Below are 25,473 nucleotides of genomic sequence, written 5' to 3' on the forward strand. Positions count from 1 at the left end.
TATGCAATTGGAAACACATTACATGCACACACATTCTACACAAACATCAGTCCTATCTAAAATCAGTGGGACTAAGTAAACCCAATTAGAACTAGGCAGTTCACTGCAAACAAGAACCATAAGGGAGCAATCCTATGGCTGCTAGTCAGCAGCTAGATGGCCATAGGATATCTAGTTTTCTGGGAATCTACCTCAGAGCCCATGGAGAACCAACTTCCCCCCCCTTCCGCGCTGCCTCTCAGGCAGTGTGGAACAGCCCATGCTCTACGCTCACAAGAGGAGCATGGAGTCACCAAAACAGGGCGTTCTGGGGTAGGGAGGGTGGAAATGCTGGTACAACACATCCCATGTGTTATCCAGAAGCTTCTTCCCCCACTCCACCCTCCCGCAGCTAGGCAGCCGCAGTCGGCTGTCTAGCCGAAAATGCAGGGCAGGAGAAGCGTGGAAGGAACGATCCCCTTCGTGCTTCTCCTGCCCTGCATTGGATAGGTGGCTGCCTATCTCCATAGGATTGTGCCCGTAGTCACAAAAAAACGGCCCAAATGTTGAAATCCTCTGCGTATGAGGAATATTGGACACATGCAAAAAGGAATAACAGGCCAATGCAAAAAGGAAAAATGGACCCATTCCAAAAAAAGAATTTACATTAATTTTTCAAATACAAACAGGAAAAATACATCAGATTTAAATCTAGTTATTGACAGATCTTTTGTTCTGCACTTTTTGCCTAATGTGACTTATATAGCCACATGACAAAAAGCTTGTTTGTATCATTTAATATAGGGGTCTTCAACGTGACTCCTGTGGGCCCCATGACATCCACAAGGCTGGACTGAGGCACCCTCCAGGCTATTTTCCCTCTTTGCAAGTGAATGGAGCAATTCTTCCATTCACTTGCACAGGAGTAGGGGGAGTCCTCCTTGCCAAAAACAGCTGGAGGGCTGATGTCCACCCCCATCAAAGTCTCATAGGGCAATGGGGCCCTTGGCAGGGGTGGCCTTCACCACCTCCGCCGCCACCCCTGCAGCCGATTTTCAGCAGGGCGGCTTTTCCCATCCCAGTTAAAAACCAATGGAATGATTCATCCATGGGCTTCAATACGGTGGAAAAAGCCTCCCTGACAAAAAATAGCTGGAGCGGGGTTGCTGGTCCACCACCACCCCAAGGACCATTGGGGCAACAGGGTCCTTGGCAGGGGACCACCAGTCCAGTGGATTTCAGCTGAGGGGCTTTTTTTCACCCCATGCAAATGAATGGAAAAATGGGGGAGGGGGAGTGAGGGGGGAGCAGGACCAGAGAAAGAAAGAAAGAAAGAAAGAAAGAGAAAGAAAGAAAGAGCAAAAGAGTGAGAGGGAGAAGAGGAACCAGAGAGGGAAAGAAAAAGAGAGAAAGACAGACAGACAGAGTGATTAGCACACACAGAGTGTGTGTGCATATAGTCAGGGCCAGAAATATTAGAACAAAGATAACTGTTTTGGCAGTTGGCCTCTGTACACCACCACATTGAAGTTGAAAGGAAACACACCCAGATGGGAGCGAAGTCAGGACTTTCAGCTGTAATTCAAGGGGTTTGACAAAAGTGGGGCACTAACCATTCAGGAAGTACAACCAGTGGCATACACACACACCCATCGTTGGTGGCTCATAAGTAATGGAACGAATGCTTGACAAGCAGCTGCATGGCCAGGTGTGGCCTGTTTCCTGGGTACCCCATGACCAATCAAGCAGATAAAAGGCCTGGAGGTGGTTCTGACTGTTACATTTGCATTTGGTAGTGGTTCACTGGAACTCCCAACATGAGGTCCAAAGAGGTGTGAACTGAAGGAGGCCATAATTAGGCTGAGGAAACAAAATAAACCCATCAGAGAGACAAACAGTGGGAGTGGCCAATACAACAGTTTGGAACATCCTGAAAAAGAAGGAATTAACTGGCAAGCTCAGCAACAGCAAAAGGCCTGGCAGACCATGGAAGACAACTAAAGTGGATGACTGCAGAATTCTGCTCATGGTGAAGAGGAACCCTTTCACAACATCTAGCCAGGGCAAGAACGCTCTTGCGGAGGTAGGCATGCCATTGTCAACATCTACAGTCAAGAGATGGCTTTATGAATGTAAATACAGAGGCTTCACAACAAGGTGCAAACCACCGGTAGCGCTCAAGAACAGAAAGGCCAGATTAGCCTTTGCCAGCAAACACCTAAAAAAGCCTGCCCAGTTCTGGAATAAGATTCTGTGGACTGATGAAACCAAGATTAACTTGTACCAGAATGATCGGAAGAGAAAAGTATGGAGAAGGAAAGGAACATGATCCAAAGCATACCACATAATCTGTCAAACATGGTGGAGGCAGTGTTATGGCATGGGCATGTATGGCTGCCAATGGAACTGGGTCACTGGTGTTTATTGATGACCTGACTGCTGATAAAAGCAGCAGGATGAATTCTGAGGGCTATACTTTCTGCTCAGATTCAGCTGAATGCTGCCAAATTGATAGGACGCTGCTTCATATTGCAGATGGATAATGACCCAAAACATACAGCAAAAGCTACCCAAGAGTTTCTCAAGGCAAAGAAGTGGAATGTTCTTCAATAGCCAAGTCAGTCACGTGATCTCAACCCAATAGAGCATGCTTTTCACTTCCTGAAGACAAGACTGAAGGCAGAAAGACACACAAACAGGCAGCAGCTGAAGGCAGCTGCAGTAAAGGCCTGGCAAAGCATCTCGAGGGAGGAAACTCAGCATTTGGTCATGTCCATGGGTTCCAGACTTCAGGCAGTCATTGGCTGCAAAGGATTTTCATCCAGGTATTAAAGGCGATCCTTAAGTTTGAAATGATGTTGGTTTGTTCCATTACTTACAAGCCCCCAACGATCGGGGGGGGGGGTGTATGCCACTGGCTGTCCTTCCTGAATGGTTAGTGCCCCACTTTTGTCAAACCCTTGAAATACAGCTGAAAGTCCTGACTTCGCTCCCATCTGGGTGTGTTTCCTTTCAACTTCAATGTGGTGGTGTGCAGAGGCCAACTGCCAAAACAGTTATCCTTGTTCCAATATTTCTGGTCCTGACTGAACATGCACACATACGAACACGGGTAAGGGGGGATGTACTTCCAACATTTTTGTGATTGGTCCTCCAACCCATTACAGCAGCTTATTTGGGGCAGTGCCCGGGGCATTTTTTTCAATGCCAAATGTATGCACAGGCCCAAAAGGCTGGGGACCCCTGATGTAATATATACTGAAGATTAAAGATAACATGGAGCTGTTTTTCCAAAGAGTACATTCTACTGACACCATTTGGTGCTGTTTGTTCTAAGAACGATTCTGATCAGGGTTAGCATTACTGAAGTGAGAAGAAATGGCTTCAGGCTACAACATAGCTTGTTGCAGGCATTCCGTCTGTCTTAGCATGTACTTAGGCCAATGTCATGGTACCCAAGAGTAATAATATATGCAGAGAAACATATCCTTTTCTTTGAACAGCAGATACACATATTCAAGGGATGGGAAAGAAGACAACTACATGAAGTAAGACAGAAGGAAATTATCTGGGGGGAAATTATAGAGGGATAATCAAAGCCGGTTGATGAAGTGCATAAGGCCCAACTGACCCTGCCATGTGGTTGGCTGTCTAAAATGGAATCCAATAGACGTAACTGCACATAACAAACCATTTGTATATAATAGTCCACATGTAGTTAGAAAAAATTCAGTCTCATCCACACAACTGGATCTAAAAGCAGAGGTTCTCAGACTTTTGTAAACCACAGGCTACAATATCTGAGTCTTTCCTAGTATAATTTGTTACGGATGTAACCTTGTTTAAGCTATCTGTCTATAGATTAGTACTTTGGGATAGGGATGCTGGAGAAATTTGCAACGGACTAAAATGAGCTTGGATTTCTAAGAATCCAACTTGCGGAATCCACTGCAGAGCAACCCCCTCAGGCTGCGTGGAGTCTGTGGACTTCTGGATTTTTTTTTTTTTTTACTTTCCCAAAATTTACACATATATATATTCATAGGAAAATACAAAGGTTTCTGCTGAGGAAAAGTTGAATGGAATGGGGGACAACATGCTAAATGTTACGTACTAAGGTAAATTATGTAAATTGTTACAAAACCTCTTACCGAATTATTTGTGTATTTTTCCGCATGATGGAAAAAAAATTGCATCTGCCTGTGAGCGGACAACGGAACAAAAGGCACCTGACCATCCATGAAATACAGATGGAGCGGATTTTACAAAGTCCATACATCTCTACTTTTGGAGAATTTAGCTGTCTGTTTACCACCTAATTGCAGATTAAATACTTCTAAACAAAGTGTACACCTACAGTACTTTAGTGGGTTGCAACCAGGTATTGTACTAACAGTAATTATAGTATAAGGATCTTTGAATCCAACTCTTTCTTTTATTGATACAAATATATAAGTTCCCAGCTAAAATGCAAGTAGTGTAGTATTGGGGGGGGGGGGAAGTAAAGCTATATTTCTTAAGCATTTATTTGTGGTTACAAAATACAGCATTGCTGAGTCCATTTTGCTTACCAAGGCTTCTCTATTGTCAGCTGGCAGTATCACAGGCAAGTGAAAGAATGTATCTCAACCTCAAATCAGACCATATTTATACAGGTTCTAGGATACTCCTTCACTGCCAATATGTCAATACTAATTGCTGTTTCACAAATTTGTGACCTGTGATTATCAGATTTGGTTTCTCTGGTCCTATTCTGATACTCTAACCACAACCCCACACAGGTTCTCAAGTGATCTTGTGTCAGTCTAATGAATTGCCACCATGCATTTACAGTGTTGTGCACTATAGTATGGCTTTCCAGTACCCAAAGTGGGAGGGAAAAAAAGAAATAGGATGTTTACAAAGTGGGGAGAAAGGAAGTGGGATGGTTAAGCCAGACTCAATTATGTCCACCTGAAAAGAAGTGAAATTATTATAGGTCTGACTGAAGTGAGGTACCATCCCACCCTACTTTGAACACAGGAGGGGTCCCAAACATAGTGCATTTATTTCACATACTCACCTGCATGCTGATCATCAGTTTGCCCCAACAATAGGCCATGGGTTATTTGAGGGTTATTTCCCCCTCAAACAAGCCATGCCGCCCGGGTTCAGATGACACGACAACCCACACCCTGGTGGGTAATTAGGCAAATAGTGCCTAGTTTGCACCTTCTTTAAGCCACGTGCTTGTGTGAACTGGGCCTCCATTTACTCAAGGACAGAATGTAATCTAAACTATACAGTCCAACAGACTATTAATAATCACAAAAGATAAAACCAGGGAAGGATGATCTCCTACAAAAATCATTTAGGGCTAGGAGGAAGAACACAAACTTTATTCATAAAGTAACAAAAAAGCCAGTATATCTAATCATTTTAATTAGAAAAAAAATATTACACAGGGAGTAATCAGGGTTTTACCACATTCCTTCTAAGGGCTTTTGAAATGCTGTTTCTATCAAAGCCTCAGGGCCAGTTAAGTTTATGACCCTTATAATGAGATTCCTTCGCACAGCCCTAACGATTAATTCCGCAACATTACTTAGAGCTGATGAAAGGCAATGTCTGTATTTATTTAATAAAATGCAGGGACCAAGCATCTCATTCATATAAAATGTTAATATGCTGTGGGATTAATATTTTCAAATTCCCAATGTCTTTTTCATATGTCTTCCCCACCCCACCCCTATTTTATTAGATTTAGGAGAACTAACTGAATTTGAAAGTTTAGTTATTATTGCCAAAGCACACAGTATAAAAACTCACAAGAATCAGGGGAAAATATAAAACTCTTGGGCTATCATTCTGTCAGAAGGTGCTTCCAGACATACGGCTCCTAGCTCCAACAATCAAAACACATTTTGCAACTAACTTTTCCATCTTTCCCTTCTTAACTGATTTTCTCTGGTAAGAAAAAAGATGGAAGAAGCAATGGGGAAACATGGGAGGGCTATAAACTGGAAATCACATGACGAACAAGGCAAGGCAATGGCACAATAACAGCCTGGGATGGAAGCTCCTTTAACCAGCGCTGCCCGCATAATTGCTGCTGATGTGTTTGCAGCGCGTCCTGCGTCGCCACCTGGTGACCACAAAGAAAATCATCTACAAAAACAACAACAAAAAAAGCAACGGGATCCATTTTAACTATGTTTTATTTATGTTGCATCCAGTGGCTACATGGCTCCAGCACTGGGGTAAAAATGTGGTTTGCAGGGTTTGCACCCAGTTGCCCCAGTGGGGAGCCTTCAGAGTACTGAATGGGTGCCTGCACTTCCCAACTACATGGTGGAGGAGTCTGGATGAGGGTGCAGTCCTATGCTCGTTTAGACTGAAAGAAAATCCTACAACTCCCAGCATTCCCCAGCCAGTATGGCTTGCTGGAAGTTGTAGGGAGCTGTGGGATTTTTTTCTGTCTAAATGTGCATAGGATTGCACCCTGGATCACCAGTGGCTGGCTGGCTGGCTGGCTTGTTGTTCAGTCGTTAAGTCGTGTCTGACTCTTCGTGACCCCATTGACCGTAGCATGCCAGCCCTTCCTGTCCTCTACTCTCTCCCGGAGTGTGCTCAAGTTCATATTCATTGCATCGGTGATGCTATCTAGCCATCTCATTCTCTGCCGTCCCCTTCTCCTTTTGCCTTCGATCTTTCCCAGCATCAGGGTCTTTTCCAGGGAGTTTTCTCTTCACATTAGGTGGCCAAAATATTTGAGCTTCAGCTTCAGTATCTGTCCTTCCAATGAGCACTCGGGGTTGATTTCCTTTAGGATTGACTGATTTGACCTTGCAGTCCAGGGGACTCGTAAGAGTCTTCTCCAGCACCACAGTTCGAAAGCATCAATTCTTCTGCGCTCAGCCTTCCTTATAGTCCAGCTCTCACAGCCATACGTTGCTACTGGGAAAACCATAGCTTTGATTATACAAACCTTTGTCAGCAAGGTGATGTCTCTGCTTCTTACTATGCTGACTCGGTTTTCCATAGCTAGCGTCTTTTAATTTCATGGCTACAGTCACTGTCTGCAGTGATCTTGGAGACCAAGAAAATAAAATCTGTCACTGCTTCCATTTCTTCTCCTTCTATATGCCAGGCAGTGATGGGGCCAGATGCCATGATCTTCGTTTTTTTAATGTTGAGTTTCAAACCAGCTTTTGCACTCTCCACTTTCACCCTCAACAAGAGGCTCTTGAGATCCTCTTCGCTTTCTGCCATTAGGGTGGTATCGTCTGCGTATCTGAGGTTGTTGATAATTCTCCCGGCAATCTTAATTCCGACCTGTGATTCATCCAACCTGGTGTTTCTCATGATGTACTCTGCATATAAGTTAAATAAGCAGGGTGACAATATACAGCCTTGTCATACTCCTTTCCCAATTTTGAACCACTCGGTTGTTCCATGTGTGGTTCTTACTGTTGCTTCTTGACCCTCATACAGGTTTCTCAGGAGACAGGTAAGGTGGTCTGGTACTCCCATCTCTTTCAGAATTTGCCACAGTTTGTTGTGATCCACACAATCAAGGCTTTAGCGTAGTCAATGAAGCAGAAATAGACGTTTTTCTGGAATTCTCTTGCTTTCTCCATGATCTAGCAAATGTTGGCGATTTGATCTCTAGTTCCTCTGCCTCTTCGAAACCCAGCTTGTACTTCCGATAGTTCTCGGTTCACATACTGCTGAAGCCTAGCTTGTAGGATTTTGCGCATCACCTTGCTGGCATGTGAAATGAGCGCAATTGTGCGGTAGTTCGAACACTCTTTGGCATTGCCCTTCTTTGGAATTGGAATGTAAACTGACCTTTTCCAGTCTTGTGGCCACTGTTGAGTGTTCCAAATTTGTTGGCATATTGAGTGCAGCACTTTAACAGCATCATCTTTTAGGATTTTAAATAGCTCAGCTGGAATACTGTCATCTCTGCTAGCTTTGTTGTTAGTAATGCTTCCTAAGGCCCACTTGACTTCACTCTTGTGGATGTCCGGCTCAAGTTCAGTGACCGCACTATTATGGCTATCAGGGACATTAAGATCTCTCCTGTATAGTTCTTCTGTATATTCTTTCCACCTCTTCTTAATCTCATCTGCTTCTGTTAGGTCCCTGCCTTCTTTGTCCTTTATCATGCCCGTCTTTGCACAAAACGTTCCCTTGAGATCTCCAATTTTCTTGAAAAGATCTCTAGTCTTTCCCATTCTATTGTTTTCCTTGTTTTCTTTGCATTGTTCATTTAAGAAGGCCTTCTTGTCTCTCCTTGCTATTCTCTGGAACTCTGCATCCAGTTGGCTATATCTTCCCCTTTCTCCCTTGCTTTTCACTTCCCTTCTTTCCTCAGCTACTTGTAAAGCCTCATCAGACAGCCACTTTGCATTCTTGCATTTCTTTTTCTTTGGGATGGATTGAGTTGCTGCCTCCTGAACAATGTTACAGACCTCCGTCCATCATTCCTCGTGCACTCTGTCTATCAGATCTAATCCCTTAAATCTATTCCTCACCTCCACTGTATATTCATAAGGGATATGATTTAGGTCATACCTGAATGGTTTAGTGGTTTTCCCCACGTTCTTCAATTTAAGCTGAAATTTTGCAAGAAGACGCTCATGATCTGAGCCACAGTCAGCTCTAGGTCTTGTTTTTACTGACTGTATGGAGCTTCTCCATCTTTGGCTGCAAAGTACATAATCAATCTGATTTTGATACTGACCATCTGGTGACGTCTATGTGTAGAGTCGCCTCTTGTGCTGTTGGAAAAGAGTGTTTGCTATGATCAGTGTGTTCTCTTGGCAAAACTCTATTAGCCTTTGTCCTGTTTCATTTTGTACACCAAGGCCATGCTTGCCTGTTATCCCGGTGATTTCTTGACTTCCTACTTTAGCATTCCAATCCCCTATGATGAAGAGGACATCTTTTTTTGGTGTTAGTTCTAGAAGGTGTTGTAGGTCTTCATAGAACCGATCAACCTCAGCTTCTTTGGCCTCAGTGGTTGGGACATAGAATTGAATGACTGTGATGTTGAATGGTTGGCCTTGGATTTGTACTGAGATCATTCTATTGTTTTTGAGATTGTACCCCAGTACTGCTTTTCCCACCCTTTATTGACTGAGTGTTACTCCATTTCTTCTAAGGGATTCTTGCCCACAGTAGTAGATATGATGGTCACCTGAATTAAATTCACCCACGCCTGTCCATTTTAGTTCGCTGATTCCCAAGATGTCGATGTTCAATCTTGCCATCTCATGTTTGACCACCTCCAGCTTACCTTGATTAATTGATCTTACATTCCAGGTTCCTAAACAATATTGTTCTTTACAGCATCGGACTTTCCAGCTGCCCTTTCTGAAGCTGCATAGTCCCCACCTGTAAGAGCCTCCCATCTCTGCAGCTCCCTCTGCCATCAGCTGGGGCAATCCCTGTGAGAAAAGAGGAGAAAGAGAGCTGGCCTGCAGTGCATGTTGATACAGTAAGGAAAAAATTATTTCTTAGTGGGTAGCATCAAAAGAGGATATAATGGCTGCCTATTCACTACTGGGCCAGGCTTAAGGTTTCAGTACTAGTGTACAAAGCCCTAAACAACTTGGGACCAGGATACCTGAGAGAGCGCCTTCTCCCTTACTAGGTCATTGAGGGGGGGCTTGCTGCTGGTGGTTCCACATGGACCTATGGCCCAATTGGAGTCCACCAGGAGAAGAGCCTTCAGCATGGCGGCCCCCTTTCTTTGGAACTCCCTGCCCCTGGAGGTCAGGCAGGCAGCAACAATGCGCTGTTTCTTGCACCTCCTGAAAACAGCACTGTTCCAGGAAGCGTTCCTTAATTGACCAGTTACGGGTTTTATTGGCATTGTGTTTTTAAACAAGTATAATTTTAATGTGGTGTTTCAATTTTTTTATACTTTTACTGTTTTATTTCTTGTGTTCATTGCTCCGAAATCTGTTCTAGATATGGAACAGTATACAAATATTGTAAATAAATAAATATGGGGAGGACGCTGTTGGTAAAAGGGAAGAGGGTGGGGTGGGGATGTGAATTATCTGAAGAAGTGTGTGCCATTAACAAGTGTAAGATCAAAACAAGAGTACTTTGCTGTTCTGAGGCTCAGCCCCACAACTGCCTTGTGTTCAGTTTATGGCATAGGCCAGGGGTGGGGAACCTCTTTCATCCCAAGGGCCAAATTCCATTTCAGAGAAGCTCTTGGGGGCTGCATTCCAGTGGTGGGCAGGGCCAAAGGCAAAAGGGGGTGGGGCCAAAGGGACGAGACCACAAGTGCAACCATATTTGACCTTACACTTCTTACTACCAATAATTCAACGTTAGGAGAGGCATTTCACCTTTTAAAATAGGGGGCAGGAGGGAAACTACACAGGATACCGGAAACTATGAAATGGTGAGCAGCTAGGGGAAAGGGGTGTGGCCAAGGGAAGGGGCGTGGCTACTTGGGGAGCCCTGGAGGGCTGGACTGGGACTCCAGGAGGGCCAGATGTGCCCCCCCTCCCACCTTAGGCAATTCACTTGTCTCCATCTGGCTTAGTATTCTGTTTCCAATGGTAGTTGGCCAAATGTCAACTGAGAATCTATAACATGTTGTGTGTATCCAGCATCTGGTATTGGGGGTGGGGTGGGGTAGGTGTTATAATCTCTCAGGCTTTGTGTCACATTTTCTCTCTCTAGAAAATTGGTATTTTTTTCCTAGAAGGTTTTATACATGTTTAATTACATGATATGCATTATATGTGCGTTGGCTCATTTTCTTGAGAGATCTGTTTGGCATGTCAGGCTGGCACTGACTCTGGCTTTGTTGCAGTGCCAAGTTAAGACCAGGCTATTTACCCAGGCCTTTTGGTTGTATTGAACTATTAAAAGGACCCCCATCAGGGCTCTTCTTAAATCCGTTTTAATGCATTTCAAAAACAAATTTGCAGCACATTTAAATGTTTAACAAATTTAACTTCATGACATTTTTAAAAGGTATTTTAAAAAGTGACTTTTCCTTATGCCTTATTAGCATTAAAAAGGTGGATTTAGATTCCAAACATTAAAAGGTACTGGTGCAATGTGCTGTGACCTGCCATCATCATCATCATCATTATTATTATTTCATCTTGTAATGGAATACTGTGTTTAGTTTCAGCTGTGTGAAACCAACTCAATTAAGAGCTCTTGAAAAGCTGCCTTTGATCCAGATAGGAGGAACGAAAAGGCCCAGTTCCCACAGCATTCTGTGAGACTGAGGCCTATCGAAATGAATGGCGGCTGTGTCAACTGAGCCATTTAAGGACCAGAAACAAGTGCTGTTAGACTCTTCACACAGTTCTGTCAATGGGCTTCCGTTATTCTCTTGAAATAATATCCAGGGTGTTATGCACTTACACCCTGGATTATCTATAACCATTTTTGACAGTATTCGTAACATGGCTATTTCTCTACAAGCTTGAATTCCTGCCAGTCGTGCTTACGTGCCTCTCAGCAGAAAGCAGTGGTTAAGTGGCTATCTTGAGATTTAGCAGTCCAATCCAACTGGGGAGGCCCTTCAAGCCACAGAGTATTTGTTTGCTTCCACAGTACTAGAGAAAAGTCAACCTAGGCTGCCATGCCAGCTCCTGGTTTTTAAGGGCCTTGGGCAAGACACCCTCAGTGGCCCCCTCCCTCAGTGAGTCTACCCTCTTGCTTGTCACCAGCTGCTATTGCTTCTCATCATTGCTACTACTTGACAGCCAGAGAGCCAGAGAGCAAGCGGGCAATGGCACTTACCGTTCCTACTTCTCCCTACCACCTCCGTTCTCAGGGCCAGAGCAAGAGACAGGTGAACAAGCAGGTTACAATGGTGAAGAGGAAGAGCAGGTCCAGGGGGCTCTTGTCACTGGTCTTCTGTTAGGGTGTGGACCCTCTGCTGGTGCCTGACCATGCCTACCCTTGATGCCGGCCCTGCTAAGCTGCCTGTGGATTATGGACCACTAGATGCCACGAGCCAAGTTTGTAATCTGAGCCTTGGGTTGGGTAGCAATGGTCTATTATCTAGATTGATGGCAAGTTTTGATGTGGTCCTTTTAAACCATGACTTTTTGCTGTTGTCTTGATTTTTTTTTTAATAACCCAAACGGAGCAAGAAGAAATTTTGTTTCAAGGCTATCAGGCTTCTGGCTGACCCAAGTCCAGGGAAGACCTCTTCAGAGGAGGATTGGGATTCCTCAGCAAACCCTACTCCCATTGAAGATGCTGGGCCACAGTCCTGTTGCAGGGATGCCTTGCCTGAGGTCCCAAAGAACCCCTTCAAACCCCCTCCTGAGCCCTGTCAAGGTGCCTGACTCTCCTCCCTCATCCCACAGCTCACCAGAATGGCTGTGGATCAAGTGGGATGTGCAGAGTAGTTGTCAGAATACATGCCTGGCCACCTGAAGAGACTTTTTCCCAGGGTTTACTCATGAGGAAGGGTCCACTCATGAGGAGGAAGACCCAGTTGTAGCCACTGAAGAAGCAGACCCAGCTGCAACTGGTGAATAGGGGTGGCAGGTATATAAGCCAGGAGTGGGCAACTTGTCGCCTCCAGATGTTTTGCCTACAACTCCCATCATCCTTTACCATTGGCTACACTAGCTAGGACCAAAGGTTTTGAAGGCTGAAATATCTGGAGGGCCACAAGTTGCCCAAATGTTTTGAAGGCCGAAATATCTGGAGGGCCACAAGTTGCCCAAATGTTTTGAAGGCCGAAATATCTGGAGGGCCACAAGTTAATATAAGCCTTCAGTCTTTTCCCAGACCTTTGCTGGATTAACATCTCTCATTGAGCTACTTTGCTCCAGCTGTGTGCTCAGGACAAAGGCCTGCAGATCTACCTGGTTTAGCCATTCATTTTATTGCTATCCCACTACATCATAAAAGCTTTGACTGTGACCACAGTAAATTTGACAGACCAAGATAACCTCTAAATCTAAACTATTTTGGCACAATGGAATTATTCTATATCTAGTTGACCTCTGTAATGTAGCCCTCCCTCAGGCCCGTCTGCCTCCGCTTTGGGACAGCTGTCCTCACTGTCCCACAAGCTTAAGCCCCTAAACTCTCCGGGTTAAAGGGGCACCTGATATGTCTTAATTGGTTCCCTTTACCCAGCCAAGAGAAGTACCCAAGAAATATGAACACTATTTATATAGACTGAAAGATGAACAAGACATAGGATTTTATGATTTAAAAACAAATTAAAGTTTATTTAATACAAGAGATGTTACATCTTACAATTAATCACTCAGTTCTCGTTCTTACCCTGCCTACTCTACCCCTTCTAACTCCTCTTCCCACAACTCCACTATCTAGATGTAGCTTCATCAAACCCTAAGGCCTTGTCTCCCCTATCTCCAGACCTGATCTCTGGGGTTCACCACACTTTTATTTTGCAATTTATCAGGGCTTCTGTTTCCACATTCTAAGCGAGGTAAAGATCAGCTCTGTACACAGGCAAGTTCTCTGTGTACCTCTGAACACAGGCAAGTTCACTCTCCACCTTGGGGCGGAGAGTGAGCGGTGAATCAGTGGGTCTCCCGAGAGATTCAAGTCTGTCTCTCTCTCTCTGCAAAGCAGCGGGGGGAGGGGGCTTCATTGTTGTCAGCTGTTTACATGGAGGTCACCGTCTTTTTCTTCTTCCCCTGGCCAGCTCCACACTCGCTTTGAGCCTCTCCTAGCCAAGAAAACTTTTCTCCCAGCCCAGGCAGACATACTGGAGGAGGGGAGTGGGGAAGAACAGTTGTGATTTTCATTCTCTGCACAATGACTTCTTCCCAGGCTATGGTTATATCAGAACCCCCACATTTACACACAGCCATTAAAGCGGATTTACATTTAGGGTTGTTGTTGTTTTGCAGGATAAAGATCAAAAACAGCTGGATGTGCCCTGGAAGTTGAGAGTGCCATATATTGATTGATTGATTGTATTTTTATCCTGCTCCTCAGCCAAAAAAAACGCTCTCCGACCGGCTTACAATCAATGAACAAAGGAGACAGTCCCTGCCCGCAAGCTTATTTATTTATTTATTTATTTATTATTAAATTTATTAATCGCCCATCTGGCTGGTCACCCAGCCACTCTGGGCGATGTACAACACACCATAAAACAAATTAAAACAATAAAATTCTACCATAAATTTTTTTTTAAATACCCTAACCCACCCCAAATGCCTGCCTGAACAACCACGTTTTTAATGCACGACGGAAGCTCATTAAAGAGGGGGCATGACGGAGTTCCCTAGGGGGGGAGTTCCACAGAGTGGGGGCCACCACAGAAAAGGCCCTCTCCCTCGTCCCCACCAGTCTAGCTGTCCTGGCTGATGGGACAGAGAGAAGGCCATCCGAGGCTGATCTTGTTAAGTGGCCTGTCTGGTGTTGCTGGAGGCGCTCCTTAAGATAGGCTGGGCCGGAACCATATAGGGTTTTAAAGGTCAAAACCAACACCTTGAATTTGGCCCGGAAAACAACTGGTAACCAGTGCAACTCCTTCAGCACTGGAGTGATGTGATCATGCCGGCGGCTGCCTTTAATCAGGCGAGCCGCCGCGTTCTGTACCAGCTGCAGCTTCCGAACCGTCTTCAAGGGTAACCCCACGTAGAGCGCATTACAGTAGTCTAAACGAGAGGAGACCAGGGCATGTACTACCGATGGGAGCAGATGGTCGGGAAGGAAGGGGCGCAGCCGCCGTATCAGATGGAGTTGATACAGCACTGTCCAGCTCACAGCTGACACCTGAGCCTCCATGGACAGCTGGGAGTCCAAAATGACCCCCAGGCTGCGGACCTGGTCTTTCAAGGGTAGCCGTACCCCATTCAACACCAGGTCAACATCCCCCAGCCTCCTCTTGTCTCCCACCAAAAGTACCTCGGTCTTGTCAGGGTTCAGCTTCAGCTTATTCCTCCCCATCCAGCCACTCACCGTCTTCAGACATTTGGACAGGGATTCTACGGCCAACCTTGGTGAAGATTTGAATGAGAGGTAGAGCTGCGTGTCATCCGCATATTGATGACACTGCACCCCAGACCTCCTGATGATAGCCCCCAGCGGCTTCACATAGATGTTAAATAGCATCGGGGAGAGGATGGAACCCTGTGGCACCCCACAAGTAAGTGGCCACGGGTCCGAAACCTCCTCTCCCAGTGCTACCCTCTGGTACCTGCCGGAGAGGAAGGACCGGAACCACCGCAATACAGTGTCTCCAATGCCCAACCCGTCCAGGCGGTCCAGGAGGATACCGTGGTCAACGGTATCAAAAGCCGCTGAGAGGTCGAGGAGAACAAGGAAGGAGCATTCACCCCTGTCCAGAGCCCTCCTCATATCATCCACCAAGGCGATCAAGGCCGTTTCTATCCCATGCCCAGGCCTGAAGCCCGACTGAAATGGGTCTAGATAATCAGTTTCTTCCAAGTGTGCCTTCAACTACACACTTCAACGGCTACATGGGTGGGCCCAGTTAGAATATGGTGCAGCTCCCAGGAGGCCATGGTCTCCATGAAGTCCCGAGGTGCTCCTGTGAGGATGGCCTCCGAATGTACGTTGAAGTCCCCCAACACCAGTAAGTTAGGGGACTGTACACGCACATCAGAGACCACCTCACAATCTAACAAACAAAGCTTACAATCTAAAAAAGACACGACATACAAGGAAAAGGCAATGGGGAGGGAAGAATAATGTAAATGACCTGCAAACTTCCGTGAGTGACCAATCACGAGTACACTATAAAGACCGCTTTTATCTATCCAACTGTCTGCTCCTGCCTTATATAAACTCAGCCTACACACACACATACACACACACAAACACACACACGCAAACACAAGCCCCTCCCACCTTTCACTTTGTTGTTGTTGTTCAGTCATTAAGTCGTGTCCAACTCTTCGTGACCCCATGGACCGTAGCATGCAAGGCCTTCCTGTCCTCCGCTGTTTCCCAGAGTGTGCTCAAGTCCATATTCATTGCATCAGTGATGCTATCTAGCCATCTCACCCTCTGCCGTCCCCTTCTCCTTTTGCCTTCAATCTTTCCCAGCATCAGGGTCTTTTCTAGGGAGTTTTCTCTTTGCATTAGGTGGCCAAAATATTTGAGCTTCAGTATCTGTCCTTCCAATGAGCACTCAGGGTTGATTTCCTTTAGGACTGACTGATTTGACCTCCTTGGTGTTGAATGGTTTGCCTTGGATTCGTACTGAGATCATTCTGTCTTTTTTGAGATTGTACCCCAGTACTGTTTTTCCCACCCTTTTATTGATTATGAGTGCTACTCCATTTCTTCTAAGGGATTCTTGCCCACAGTAGTAGATATAATGGTCACCTGAATTAAATTTGCCCATGCTTGTCCATTTTAGTTCGTTGATTCCCAAGATGTCGATGTTCAATCTTGCTATCTCATGTTTGACCACCTCCAACTTACCTTGATTCATTGATCTTACATTCCAGGTTCCTAAACAATATTGTTCTTTACAGCATCGGACTTCCTTTCATCACCAGACACATCCACAGCTGAGTGTCCTTTCGGCTTTGGCCCAGCCGCTTCACTCTTTCTGGCGCTACTTGGAAATTCCCTCTGCTCTTCCCCAGTAATATATTGGACACCTTCCGACCTGAGGGGCTTATCTTCCGGCGTCATATCTTTTAGCCTTGTGATATGTTCCATGGGGTTTTCTTGGCAGGAATACTGGAGTGGGTTGCCATTTCCTTCTGCAGTGGACCACATTTTGTCAGAACTCTCTGCCATGACCTGTCCGTCTTGGGTGGCCCTGCACGGCATAGCTTATGGCTTCACTGAGTTACGCAAGCCCCTTCGCCACAACAAGGCAGTGATCCATGAAGAAGAGTTCATGAGGTACCAATTGGGAATACCCTTATGTTGTTAAGTCAGAAAAACAGAATACTGTGTCCCATAATTCCTGTATAGGAATAGTGGTGTGTAAACTGCTAGCCGTGGCTATTCATCAGAAGCTCCTGAAGACCACCGCCTATTTTTCAACACATGCAAAGATACCGCCTCATACTTAAACGCCATGCTTCATCTCTCTGAAGTTTGAGTAAATTAGAAGCCTGTATTCCTCTGGAAAATGGCTGTGACCTAACGTGATGAATTAGAGTTTAAAACCGCATTACTTTTGACCAAGTAGCCATATACATCTTCATGAAATCTTGACAGAGAAGCTCCTGAGGTGTTTAATTGAATCATGTTCAGGAAAAATGACACTTAGATGGTGCTTGTACTGCCATCTAGTGGTATTTGTAGCTGCATTGTAGTGCGGATCTGTATAATTGTAGAGCTAATAATGTATCAGCTTAGAACCACATAAGGTCCCACAGCGGGAAGAGCCATGAATTAAGCTGATGGCTTAATTTGAGCACAATACCCTTAATATCAGAGAGCAAATAAAGTTAGACTAAAATATTTTGCTGCCTGAGGCAGAGCAGCAAATGACCTCCCCCACCCCCTCAAGTTAAATTATTTTGGCACCTGAGGCAGAAAATCTTACAAGCACTTCTCCCTCATCCTGGCAGTAAAATACAACAATAATAAATGTATAAACAACTAACAATCTACCACCCTGTTATAATACCTATGCACTTTGCACATGCTGTGGCAAATATGGGTTAATTAACCCACAAGTTGCCGCCGTTATACAGGAACCTGGTCTGAGCAAACGTCTGTGAATGAGACAGAATACTTATGCTGTAAACGTTTAATCTTGAAGCACCTTACATTTTATTTTTTAAAATGCTACCACAGTTTTTGAACTGTATTGGCTTTTAATGTTTGTTTTGTAGTATAGCTTTATTTTTGTATGGGTTTTTAAAAACAAATTATGTACGCCATCTCAGACATAAATGTAATGGAAAGCTGGCGTATACACATCTTAGCAGCTCAATCCTATGCATGAATACTGAAAAGTAAGTTCTGCTGAGCTCAATGGGATTTACTCCCAGGACAGAATGTATATCATTGTACCTTAAATAAATAAATCCTGGTGCAGCAGAACTGCTCAATAGCTTGTTGTCACATATTATGACTAAGAGTGTAATTCTACATACCACCTTTTTCCAAACTGGTACCCTCCAGTTATTTTGGACTAAGATTCCCAGCATTTTTTACCATTGGCCATGCTGTGTCTAGGGCTGATGAGAATTGAAGTCCAAAACATCTGGAGGACGCCAGGTTGGAGAAGGTTGCTATACACCTTCCCAACCTTTTTTGGACCTGTGGCCACATTTGGGAATTTGAGGCCATGTCATGGGCACCACCACAAAATGCCTAATTAGTGGATCACCACTTTGGCATCTACCTGTTGCATCTATGGGTCTGTTCAGAGCTTGGCCTCTTTGCTCAAACTCTCCCCCACACACACACATTAGTTTCTGCTTAGCTTGGCTCTTCCCTCCAGAGTCTGGAAGCCAAACTCCGTTGCCAAGGTACAGCAAACAAGCCAGTGCCATTGGCTGAGAGTCCTAGAAAACAGACTGCACAACACTCTCCTTTATCAAGTGGCCTTGACTATAATGGGGGGGGGGGGAGATTCCCTGATCATGGCAAGGCAGGGGTTCCCAACCTTTTTGGACCAGTGGGCACATTTGGGAATTTGAGAAACTGCTTTGGGCACCACTACAAAATGCCTAATCAGTGGATTGCCTCTTTGGCGTCTGCCTGTTGTGTCTATGGATCTTAGGCTGCATCTTATTCAGCAAAAACTTTTGTTTCATGTCTATTGGACACCACAACATCTCTTTAATGGATTGTCTAATATGGCTAATTGCTGGTGGCGCAATACAGCAAATGCTTCTTTTAAACCTATGTTTTGGCAGCGTCTAGTAGTTGCTTCTTGGGGGGAGGGGGGCGTTATCACACAGTCTTTAATATTTACTGAGGTACACATTCTTTTAAATTATTTGCCTGTTTCATGGAAATCAACAAATAGCATAAATGGATTTTCTGTGCCCTTTTGACAGCTAAAAGACTGATATTACAACACTGGAAGGATAAACACTCACGCCCTATAATATAATACATGGAGGACCTTACAACCCTTTAAATATTTTAATGGGTAGAAGAATATAGACACCACCTTCAAGTGGATACTTGCATGGATATTTGGTCCACTTTTCTTGAAGCCTTTGTATAATTGCTAGATATTTGTATGCATTTCATACAAATTGTGTATGTATATTAAAAAAACGGGGCGAGGGGATTGGGTGCCCATGGGCACCATGTTGGGGATTCCTTCATGAGCAGCTATGGAGGTGCCCACAGGCACTGTGTTGGGGACCCCTGCTATACACAGTTATCTGAGAGAAAGCCCCATTGAATTCAATGGGAGTTAGAAATAATTAAAACATATTGTATTATACATCAGGCTGTAAGAAGCATTTATACCAGCAATTTTCCTGTTGCTAAAACAATTCACTGTTTGCTTCAATACTGAACAATACATAATAGGCACAGGCATTGTGCATCGGAGAGTCATTTAATCTTGGGGAATTTTCTGCTGTGGTAGCAATAAAGTATTTGGCTAGGACAGTTTATGAATGACAGCAAGCTTCTGGCATTGACCAAAAGGGGAGCCCAAGCATTCAATCTGCTACATTTTCCTGGTTTCAGATTTTCTTTTCTGTTGTTGTAAAGCAAGCGGTCTCCTACCTCACATTACAGTGTCAGTCTATCCCAGGAGTAGGCAAACTTTGGGTGCTGTGGGGACATTTGACAATTTGAGAAACTGTCCTGAACACCACCACAAAATGGCTGCCATGGGAGGTGTAGCACGTAGCCTCCCCAAAAGGCAAGGCAGAAGGTGGGGCCTCAGCCCCAACAACTCCTTTGAACCCACAGTTTTCAGCACTAACTGAAACCTATTTCACAGAGATCCCAGCTGCCAGCAAGAACATATGTCCACTTAAAAAAAAAATAAGTGGCCGAGTTCTTTGTAGTTGTCCTTTTCAACAATGCATGCCAAAAGGCTTCTCTATACATTTGAACATAGTAGTCCTCATTCTGGTAGGCAGAAAGGAAGGGAATTTTCTTTTGTAGCAGCTGTGCCATGGAATCTGATGCAGAAGTTCCAGCGGGATTAGATCCAATAGAGCTAAAAGGAGATTACAGTGCATCTGGCAAGGGAGGGGGGTTTACAAGAAAATAATTTATTATGGATTACAAGGGGGGATCCTCTTCTGATATAAACACTAAATGTGGGCTTTGTGAGGGAAATAGATAAAGCATCAATGGGTCAAATTCCAGGTAAAAGTAGTATTTCATTAGTCAAAAGTAGTATTGCTTTAAGCCTACAATTCTATGCAAACTTTCCTAGGAGTAAGTCCTATTAAACTCAGTGGGACTTACTTCTGTGTAGGCATGTATAGGATTCTGTAAGTGTATTTTGAAGTCTTGTCAGATAGAAATGTCATTTCACATCACTTAAACGGTTTTTTCTCTCCTATGGTTCGCATCAAACTAGTAGGTATTAAAAGCAACACAGCTGCAATTAACAGACATGGAAATAATAAAGAGTATTAATGCTTTTTCTCTGGCATATTAGTGATGCAGACTCCCTGCCAAGAAGCCACATTTGTAGAATTATCTCTTTCTGGCAGTGTAGCAGCTTTAGATATTCCCTTAATTCAATCCATCGGGAGCCATTGATAGGTCACCTGATTTGTGTCGGATTTGTGTTGATATTAAATCATAGAATTGTAGGGATGATTCCCAGTTGGCCTTTTCCTCACCTGTGCCCTTGCTGTGGCTCAGATGAACTGTTTTACCTCAGCCAACCTCATAATAATAAGCTGTGGAGAGAGAGGAAATTATCCCAGCTGTAGAGCTTTAATACACAAAGCTGTTGATCAGCTGTATCTACTTTCAGTTTTGTTGCAGAATTGAGATCCGAGCGTTACATGAGAAGCATGTCCTTTCCTACTTTTCCACTACATAACCTCTAGAGGTGGCAATGTGGTATAGCGAAATAGTGCAAATACACAAGTGGAAGCTGTACTTTCTTTTGTTTTCACAATGAAATGCCGCATTTTCCCTGGTCTAAAAAAACTCACTGAAGTGCTGGTTAGACGCAGAAGTTAAACTGGAGATAGCATCTAACAACCTGTAAACAACCATGAGTAGGGAATTATGAGTGCACGATAAATGCCTCATGTAGAAAACCCCATACAGGCTACGTTGCCCGCATGTTTCCCACTATCTCCCTCCCTGACTCAACCAGAAAAGGTACTAGTACATAAGTCTAGATCAGGGCTGGCAGTCTCCAACTCCCATGACCCCCTGTCCATTGGCCATGCTGGCTGGGGCTGATGGCAGTTGTAGTCCAAAACATCTGGAGGGTACCAGGTTGCTTACCCTTGTAGATCTTTTAATCTCAGCCACCTATAAGCATGTGGAATGCTAAAGCAAGTGGGAGGAGGGAATCAGTAGGAGGATGGAAACACGATGGTACTTTACTCCATGCTCTCTCCTAGACTGGCTGGCCACTGTAGTGGAAATGTGGAAGACCATTGTATTTCGAGGAGTTAGTGGTGCATCAGTTCTCTTGCCCATGTCTAGAGGGCCGTTTGGGCCTGTTTAGCTGTGCTTTACACTCTCGGTTCCCAGGCTGTTGACAGCTAAGGACTTGTAGATAAGACCTTTGGCAAGATGTCAAGGCGAGCCAAGAGTGGAGATGGGAGCTATCTGTGTTGGGCTGGCTGCCTGCTAATTGTTGAGGCTGGTGGTGTTCCAGTCTACAAGAATATATGAAGTCATGGGACCATGTCCAGAATGGGAGGGATCGAGGACATAGTATATGATTCCCTGGGACCCTCCTCACCGGTGTTATGGGTCAGGCTGTTATAGAGCATTTCTTCACTGCTCTTATCTGATTTGCTGATCTCTGATAAGAGTATGGAGTTCCAAGTGACTGAAGGGACATATGCTTTATGCTTTGAATGTATTGTCTTGCTTTTGTCTTGCTTTATTGGCCTATCTTAGATAAATAAATGTCTTTCCTCCACCCACTGGTGTGTTCATTGCCTGTGAATATCCAAAAATAACGATTGCCTATTGACAAAACCATTGGCAAAACACCCACTACAGTACTGCTTGGTGCAAGATGTTTTGAAGCAACCTAGGGTCCAGTCTAATGCAGCTTAGCTATGAGTTACTATACAAAAAGTAAGTCACAGTACAATTACAAAAGAGGTGCATAAAGTATCACAGTAAAAACAGCATAAGACAAAAAAACAAAACAAATAAATAAAGGCAGCACACCTGATCCTTCTCTTATCCCTGGCCACTAAAGGCAACTCTAAACACTAGTTTTACATAGAGGCTTTCTAGATGAGCCTGTTTAACCCAGTGCATCTGCTTCTGGATTCTTTGCAGGATTAAGATGGGATATCTACACAAAGTTTTTTGCTTTCCGTATTTTCTGTTACATAAACTATAGGTGGCACTGTAGTATAGTGGAACAAAGCAGAATAACAATAACACAACTACACTGGTGGAGAGTTGCACTTTGTTTTGCAGTGCCAAAAATCCTGGATTTTCCCTGCAATCCCCACTGAAAATGTCCTTGGAAAACACAGAAGCAAAACTAGAGGATGACATCATCTAAAGCACCCATAAACAACTGTGAGTGAGGAATGGTGAGCGCATAATAAAAGCCTCATCTAGAAAAACTCATAGCCTCTGAAACATAGCCGTATGTAGGCTCAAATGGAATTTCAAGGAAGTGCCATCCTCTAAGTGAAAATATCTCTTTGAACACCACTGTTTGGCTCTGTATGCAATATGTCCTCTTTAGCACAGGATCTGAGTTGATATCAAGGGCTGTGGCAGAATATATCAGAGGAGGCAGTCCCTCAGATATGCAAGGCCTAAGCTATAATTCATAACAAGCACCTGAAATCTTTTGGAAAGTGCAACTACTACCCCTACAGACTTTGAAATACTGCTGTTGTATGCATGCAGTAGTTCAACCCTATAAAATGCCAAGAGAAAATTGCTAAAATCCATACCACCATAAAACCTTTATTGCACCGACTCAAACAAAATACTGTGCAAGCCTTTCAGTTTTCCAGAACTCTTCATCAGGCAGGACAGTAAACAAAGGGGGGGGGGGTGTGTGGCTGATGTTGAAGCCATGAGGCCTGCATTTGGTTACAGTCTTAAGATGGAAAGTGGGAGGAGGCTGCAGACATTCAAATATACCATTCTTCACTAGCTAATGCTTCCTAACACTTTACATGGCTGCCTCCAAATAGAGCACATTGCAGTTGTCTGCCTTCAAAGCTGGGAAGGTGTGAATGGTGATGGTGGGTTCCTTCCTAATACTGCTCTAATATGCATAGTATTAGAATTAACCTATGTTATTATTTTTGCCTCTGTATCCAGTGATAAAGTAGGAAAGTAGTCACTAACCATGCATCCCAGATTGCCCATTTTACTAGTCAAACTTTCTCATACTGATCCATTTTAGCATTATATATCATCTTTGCATATTTAACTCTGAAATGTGCAAAGTGCACAACGCTATAGCTCAAACCTTTTCGCAGAAATCCCCACTGAAAATGTAAAATGCCATGGGTGTCAAATGCCCTGATCCACTCATTAAAGTGGTATTTAGTCATGAGTAGTTGCATAAGGAGGGGGATGTGCTCCCACTGAAGCATAGAAGGATTACATCCATATTTATTTATTATTACATTTATATCCCACCTTTTTTCCTGTTAAACCTGTTTCATACATCCAAGGCCAACAGTCCAGTCATGACTCCCACACTGCCTCTGCTACAGAGGTCCTGCCCTCCTGTATTCATTCTGACTATCTGATCAAAACACAAGGTTGCTTAGCAATGACTTGGATTTCTGCATTGAGCAGGGGGTTGGACTCGATGGTCTTGTAGGCCCCTTCCAACCCTACTATTCTATGATTCTATGATTTGTGCCATCCATACAGATCATCCAAGTGCAATACAGAAGAATGTGGGCAAGTTATTTACATGCTAGCCTTTCAGCAGCCTTTAATTTACTCTTTTGGTTTGAAACATGTATCTGTATGTTGTAATTTATACTCTATTTGCCCTTTCTTATTCATTCTTTAATAAAACTTATGAGAAAGTTGCCAATATGTAGGATTATGCATCACCTATTTAATATACTGATGTGTCATCAAAGAGGTGCCTTCTAAAGCTGATAAATATTCATTTGTTGCCAGGATGGTGTTCTTTTAATAAAGCAAGATTCTCCTCTCTGAAAAACTTGTTGGATCTTGTTACCTCTCCAGTGATGAATGCACTGTGAGGGAAAGCAAATTGCAGGGAAGGTTTACATACTCTGCACAGCCTTCACCAACCTGGCACCCTCTAGATGAGTTGGACTACAACTCCCATGATCCCCAGTCAGCATGGGCCTGCTGGCTGGGGGTGATAGGTATTGTAATCCAATACATCTGGAGGGCACCAAATTCAGGAAGGCTTGTTATACACAAAGACAGACCCTTTAGGATAGGGAGTCTCACAATTTCCAAGGCCGTGCCCCTGGCATCCCTGCACCCCACGCATTTAACCTTAGGATATTTATTTACGTATTACATTTCTATACCATCCAACAGCTAAAGCTTTCTGGGAGGTTCACAACAATTAAAACCACAAATACATCATAAAATACAATATAAAATGTAAAAGCTGAACAGTCCAAATGGAAGGCACCAACACATTCTACAGTGATACCAGTTCAAAAATCGTGAGTACTTCTACATCACAAGAACTTTGGTGGAGCTGATCACCCAGAAAAGGTGTGTGTGTGGGGGGGGGGGGGTGATTGAAATTGGGTCCACCTCCCACACACCAAATAAAACCAGAGAGCTTCGGCTATTGGGCGGTATAGAAATGAAATGAATAAATAAATAAGCAACTGTCACTGCCAGAGCTGTGAGAGCACTACCTGTTCAGCACTGTACATTTGAATCCAATCCAACGAGACACCATGTGGATAGCCTCAGTACTGAATGAAGGGATTTCGTATGCAGCAGCCTTTTGCATGCATGGGGCCTGACCTAGAGAGCAACCACCACACAGGGCCCACAGGGCCTGTTCGCACATACTGGTGGCAAATCATGGGTTAAATAACGTGATGCATGCCAGGTGCATCCTGCAGCCTTTTTGAATATTTAACCTCTGATTGGGCCGATGGAGGGATGCTATGTGATGTCCGAACCTAGACACTATAGGTTAATTGTGAGCTAAACAACCCACAATTAACCTAACTAATTGTAGGTTAACTGTGGGCTGTTTAACTCACAAGTAACCTGTAGAGTGCATTAGTACAACACGCCAGCCCATCATGGGTGACAAGCTATGCACTATAGCATAGTTGGTACACCCAACACATGATCTGGGTTACCCTGGGTTGTTTCCCCCTTTCTTCCCCCTCGGTCTTCCAGTCGGCTCCCCACAGCATCCAGCCAGACTTGGTGGCAGAAGCTGTCTTG

At 44.2% G+C, this 25,473-nt stretch overlaps 1 protein-coding gene across 6 annotated transcripts in view; it reads left to right on the forward strand.

Annotated features, from left to right (window-relative positions):
- LOC146340041 (uncharacterized) overlaps positions 1-25,473 on the forward strand; it is a 160,169-nt gene that overhangs the window by 17,426 nt on the left and 117,270 nt on the right. For all 6 annotated transcript variants that reach the window (XR_014784451.1, XR_014784452.1, XM_084810873.1 and 3 more), the window contains exon 2: positions 9,316-9,463. The gene's annotated coding sequence lies outside the window, so the exon portion shown is untranslated. The remainder of the gene's footprint in view (positions 1-9,315; positions 9,464-25,473) is intronic.

The sequence above is a fragment of the Heloderma suspectum genome, chromosome 7 (assembly GCF_057233095.1).
Source record: "Heloderma suspectum isolate Gila_16-S chromosome 7, 16-S_ref, whole genome shotgun sequence".
NCBI classification, from domain to species: domain Eukaryota; kingdom Metazoa; phylum Chordata; class Lepidosauria; order Squamata; family Helodermatidae; genus Heloderma; species Heloderma suspectum.